Here is a 6,000-nt window from a genome sequence, read left to right on the forward strand (position 1 = left end):
GTCACTGGCTCAGCTTGAGACCCCAGTCAAGGCACATATGCAAAGCAATCAATGAAGAATTGAAGTGCTCCAACTATGAGTTGATGCTTCTCATCTCTCTCCCTTCCTGTCTCTGTCTCTCTCTCACTTAGAAAATGAAAGAAAAAAGAAAACACAGATGAGGCTCAGGGTATTTAAAGAACTTGACTCTAATCAGAATAGAGACCCTCTAAGTGAGTATTGAAGCCTGCAGAAGCTTACACCAAAGTTCCCCGGGCAATGGAGAACCATTAACTGAATGTTTCAGATAAAAACGAGGGCTATTGGTCTGGAAAATAAATCAGAAGCAGAACACTGGAAACTCAATCGACCAGGAAACTACAACAATAGCCCAGATGGTAGAGAAAGTAGGGACCTGAACTAAGGAAAAGGTCAGTGGAAGAAGAAGAGAATGAATTTTGGAAATAGTTAACTTTTCACTGTTCTACTTTCCAAACTTGACTAAACTATGAGCTCCATGACGGTGGGACTGGGCCCAAGTTCCTGCTGCAGTTCTAGTGCCCAGTTCAGGGCCAGGCTCAAGGTAGGTTTTCAAAAAGCACATGACAAGTGAATGAGTGAAAACTTACTGTTCTGGTTTTTTGTTTTTTGGGGGGTTTTTTGGTTTTGGTTTTTTTGTTTGTTTGTTTGTTTTTTTGTATTTTTCCGAAGCCAGAAACAGGGAGGCAGTCAGACAGACTCCCACATGCGCCTGACCGGGATCCACCCGGCTTGCCCACCAGGGGGCGATCCTCTGCCCATCCAGGGTGTTGCTCTGTTGCAACCAGAGCCACTCCAGCCCCTGAGGCAGAGGCCACAGAGCCATCCTCAGCTTCCAGGCCAACCTTGCTCCGATGGAGCCTTGGCTGCGGGAGGGGAAGAGAGAGACAGAGAAGAAGGAGAGGGGGAGGGGTGGAGAAGCAGATGGGCGCTTCTCCTGTGTGCCCTGGCCGGGAATCGAACCCGGGACTCCTGCACGCCAGGCCGACGCTCTACCACTGAGCCAACTGGCCAGGGCCTGTTCTGTCTTTTATTGTCATATCAAGCACCCCAGATTATAAATCCTACGCAAACAGGGGTCCCGTTTTATAGTCTCGGGTTCTATTTCCAGGGGCCAGAATAGCACTATGCACAAGGGCAAACAGTGTAAACATGTAAGCATCCGCTGCGCTGTACACTGAAGATGTGCTCACTTTATTGTATACTTCTCAATGTATCATGTCCATCTCAAAGAAATGATAAACAAAGAAGCAAATATGCAAAAGCCTCTCAAGTGGGCCCCAAATGCAGGTAAATTCTGCTCTGTGCATCTGACAGCTGCCCTGGGAAGTGTCCTCCATCCTGTGAGGGAGCAGAATTACACACATGCACACACACAAGTACCCACTCTCACATGAAGCTATGGAACACCCCTACACACAGACATAGGCACACACACCCACAAAGCTAGCCACTTGGTGATCCGTATCACCACAGATTAGTCTGGTCTATCCTTGAACTTTATAGAAGAAGACTCTGCTCTCTCTGTGTCTGGCTTTTCTCACTCAAGATCCATGTGTTGTGTGTACTGGTGCTGCCTGGTAATCCATTGTGTGGAAGTACTACACTACAATTCATCTACCCATGCTCCCACGGTTGGCCATTTGGTATGTTTCCAGTTTGGGCCATTATGAATAAAGATCTTATACCATCCTTCTGCATACCTTTTGGTGGACATAAGTATCTATATCTGTTGGGAAAACCCAAGAGGAGGATTGCTGGGTCGTTTGGTTATCAACCGATCATAGTTGCCAATTCAATGCCAACAGGAGTCTCCAGTTTGGGATTTGGTGAAGGGAGAGAGACTTTATTTAGTGCAAATAGCTCAAGTGTAATACAGCTTGGCTGTGGAATAGCACAGCTGTGGTACAGCCCAGTAGTGGGACAACAAGGCTGTGTACCTGCCAGGGTGAGACAAGGGGGAGAGACCAGAAAAACAGTCGTAACTAGGAACTGCAACTGCACTCCCTGAGCCAGAGGGGTGCTGACTTACAGAGCAAAAAATCCCCATCCCTGGTCCCTGATTGATCTTTCTTCATGCAAATAAGGACTCCAAATCCTCACAGCTTGGTCCGAAAAGCATTGTCCTGATTGGTCAGAATGGAGCCGCTCTGATTGGTTGGTGAAGATGCTAATGAGACTATTATAGCAGTGCAACTCCAATTGGACAGGGAAAAACTCAGTCCTATTGGTTGAAATACTATTCCAGGAGCGAGTTTATAAGGATTGGCTCAGCTGACAGGAACACAGTGCAGGCAGGCAGTTCAGCGCAGGTTTTGAGGTCAGGCAGACCTGGGATAGTCTCAGGAGAGGTCACATCCCAGGTTGCTGTTGTTGCACAAAACCACCCCACTCCTATTAAAAGGAGGTGCCTCATCGCTGGTTTATAGCCTCCCATGGTTCTGTGAGTTGACTGGGCTCAGCTGAGCAGTCCTGCTGGTCTTGCTGCGGGTTTTCTAAGGTGAATACAATCAGACAGTGACCAGGCTGAACTGACCCCTTCTTCTTACAGTTTCAGAGCCTCTCCTTTCCTTGTGGTCTCTACCTGAGACTCTTAAGTGGCACCTCAGGGCTCCCCAGAGTGTTTCAGGAGGGGGAGGCAGACGCTACCAGTTGACTTAGGGGCTAAGCCTGGCGTGAGTGCCGTGTCATTTCCGCTCTCTTTAGTCAGCAGAGGGCTGTCCCCAACGGAAGGAAGAGGAAACTACACAGGTGCAACTCCCAGCAGATGTGGTTCACTGGGGCCAGTTTTGATGTCTGCTTTATAGAGGTATTATGAGGACTAAACAGGTTAATATATACCTGACATTTTTATAATGGTATCTGAAACATAGTAAGTGCTCAAAAGCTACTTATTATTATGCCTATAATCCCTATTTGGGCTTGGCAGATTTCTTCTGTAAAGAACCATATAGTAAATATTTTCGGTTTTGCAGGCCGTTATGGTCTCTGTTGCAACTACTCAACTCTGCCGCTGTCACCTGGAAACATTCAGAGACAGGACATAAATGAATGAGTGTGGCTCTGGTCTAATAAAGTTTTATTTATAATAACAGGTAGTGATCCAGTTTTGGCCATTCCTTTTGGGTGCCCTCTTTTTCTGTTGCTTGGGCCTTCCTTTTCTGACCAGTCTCTCAGAAAGGTAAACCCCCCGGTCATAGTCTAGACCAGGGGTCTCAAACTCGCAGCCCGCGGGCCACGAGTTTGAGACCCCTGGTCTAGAGCCCCTGTCAGCCGTTGTGTCCACTCTTGGGGAATTCCATGGCCCTAGTGCACTGACAGTGTGCTGGGCTCTGTACCGGCTGTGGGTATCCGACACATATAATCTCACTAAACCCAACCAACACCATTTGAAGTCACCCCTGGCAGTGCCAAGTGGTACCTGATAGGGGTCCTTAGGACCCTCTCCCCATATTTTGTCAGTCTCCTCAAAGTCACCTCAAAGGAACATATACTTTTATTAAAATGGTCTGTGTTTTCATTAATATATGCTTAATTAATATACCTACCCCCTCCCTGATTGCCATCCGGGATTAGTTATGACTCTCAGTTTACAAATAGGGAAACTAAGGCACAGAGAGGCCAAGTGCCTTATTCAAGGGTATACAACCAGTAAATGGTAAGCCTGCATTCACACATGAGCAGCATGTTTGTTACCCCTGCTCTGCACAACTTCCGGCCAAGGATGCTGCCGGCCCTGCTGGGAGTATGGGGAGCCTGGGCCCGGCACCTCCCTGGGGCTAAGGTGGCTGTCCTGGAAACGGAAAGCAGCATCCAGATCTCAGAGGCAGCTTCCAGCTCTGACTCCGTGATGCCTTTCTACTGCAGGCACCGCATGACCACAGTCCTAAGATTTATCCCACAAGAGAATGCCACGCATTAGGCATGGAAGGTCCAACCAGGAGGGCAATTTAGCCACTGTATTAAAATTTTAAATGAGCACACCCTTTGGACCAGTGATTCCACTCTGAGAATTGTGCACCCAGGTACACAGAAGTATATTACGTACAAGGATGTTCACTGCATCCCTGTTCTTAAGAGTAAAACATTGGAGATGTGCCAGCTGTCCACCACTAGAGGACCAGATAAATAAGTTATGGTTTTTTGATAAAGAGGAGTGCCACAAAGCTATTAAAGAATGAGAGTGTTGAAGTGGCCAACCATCTGCAAAATGTGGTGAGGTTTAAAAACTAGTGAGAAAACAGTGTGTACAGTGGTAGCTCATTCCTGTTTTAAGCATGTGTATACAAACACACACACACACACACACACACACACACTATACATAGGGTGGGTTTTTTTTTTTTGTATTTTTCTGAAGTTAGAAGCAGGAAGGCAGTCAGATAGACTCCCGCAAGTGCCTGACCGGGATCCACCCGGCATGCCCACCAGGGGGTGATGCTCTGCCCATTTGGGCCGTTGCTCTGTTGCAACCAGAGCCCTCTAGTGCCTGAGGCGGAGGCCATGGAGCCATCCTCAGCACCCAGGCCAACTTTGCTCCAGTGGAGCCTTGGCTGCAGGAGGGGAAGAGAGAGACAGAGAGAAAGGAGAGGGGAAAGGGTGGAGAAGCAGATGGGCGCTTCTCCTGTGTGCCCTGGCCAGGAATCGAACCTGAAACTTCCACACATTGGGCCGACGCTCTACCACTGAGCCAACTGGCCAGGGCCGTAGTTTTTAAATAGAGAAGAACTGGAGGCACATACAACTGTTGTAATTAAACCTGGGAGATAAAAGAATGGGGACTCTCACCTAAGCTATAGATTTATAGCGTGTTTAAAATTTTAGCAGACCTTTGTTTTATTTACTAATATATAGAGGGTTGTATAATGAATGCTGGTGTTCCTATTACCCAACTTTAATAATCATCAACTTATGACAAGTCTTGTTTCAGGCATACCCCCAACTCCCATCATTTCAGATCTCGGACTCACATTATTTCTTTCATAAATACTTGAGTGCATGTCTCTAAAAGATAAGGATTATTTTTTTAAAGTAGTGACAATACCATTATCCCACCTAAATAAATGACAATAATTCCTTAATATTATCAAATGTTCAATAAGTAATTTCCCATCATTTTATAAAAGCTTGAATTATTTTTGTAATAAGAAAAACGAAGTTGAGCCTGACTGGTGGTGGTGCAGTGGGTAGAGCATTAACCTGGGACACTGAGGTCCCAGGTTCCAAACCCCAAAAGTTACCAACTTGAGCACAGGCTCATCCAGCTTGAGCACAGACTTACCAGCTTGAGTGCAGGTCACCAGCTTGAGCATGGGATCATCAACATGACCCCATGGTTGCTGGCTTGAGCCCAAAGGTTACTGGCTTGAAGCCCAAGGTCACTGGCTTGAGCCCAAGGTCACTGGCTCAGCTGTAGCCCCCCTCCCACGTCAAGGCACATATGAGAAGCAATCAACGAACAACTAAAGTGACACAACTATGAATTGATACTTCTCATCTCTCTCCTTCTCTCTCTGTCTCTCTTGCAGAAAAATAATAATAAAGTTGACAAAGAAAAATTGTCAATCCAGAGGTTAGATTGGCACAACTTTCCTGGATGTTTGTTTAGTGATGCTTATCAGAAGCCTGAAAAATGTGCTTATCTTTGACCCAGCAGTCCCAACCTGTGAATTTGTTTTAAGAAAACAAAGTGAGAGGTACGCAGACACTGTTCCCCAGAGTGCACAGTGCCTGTTACAGAGAAGTTGCATGAAAAAATATTTTTTGAATCTGAAATTGAGATTCTTTGCAGTTTTTTTGTTTATAAAAGGAAAAGCCAAAGCAACAGAAATGTATGACATGAGGGTACCGGCCAAATAAATGAAGGCAGATTCATGAAATGAAATGTTGTTCTATCATGTAAAATCGGGTTGTACCGACACACGTAGATACTTCCCCTCTGGGAGGTGGAGCCTGGTCTCCCTCTTCTTCAGTGTGGCGTGG

General features: G+C 46.4%; 1 non-coding gene across 1 annotated transcript; it reads right to left on the reverse strand.

The window, feature by feature from the left end:
* Window positions 1–4,647: 4,647 nt before the first annotated feature.
* On the reverse strand, window positions 4,648–4,723 carry TRNAI-AAU (transfer RNA isoleucine (anticodon AAU)). The gene has a single exon. It is a non-coding gene; the product is annotated as a tRNA-Ile (tRNA).
* Between the last annotated feature and the right edge of the window lie 1,277 nt (window positions 4,724–6,000).

Source organism: Saccopteryx leptura, chromosome 2 (genome assembly GCF_036850995.1).
Source record: "Saccopteryx leptura isolate mSacLep1 chromosome 2, mSacLep1_pri_phased_curated, whole genome shotgun sequence".
NCBI classification, from domain to species: Eukaryota; Metazoa; Chordata; class Mammalia; order Chiroptera; family Emballonuridae; genus Saccopteryx; species Saccopteryx leptura.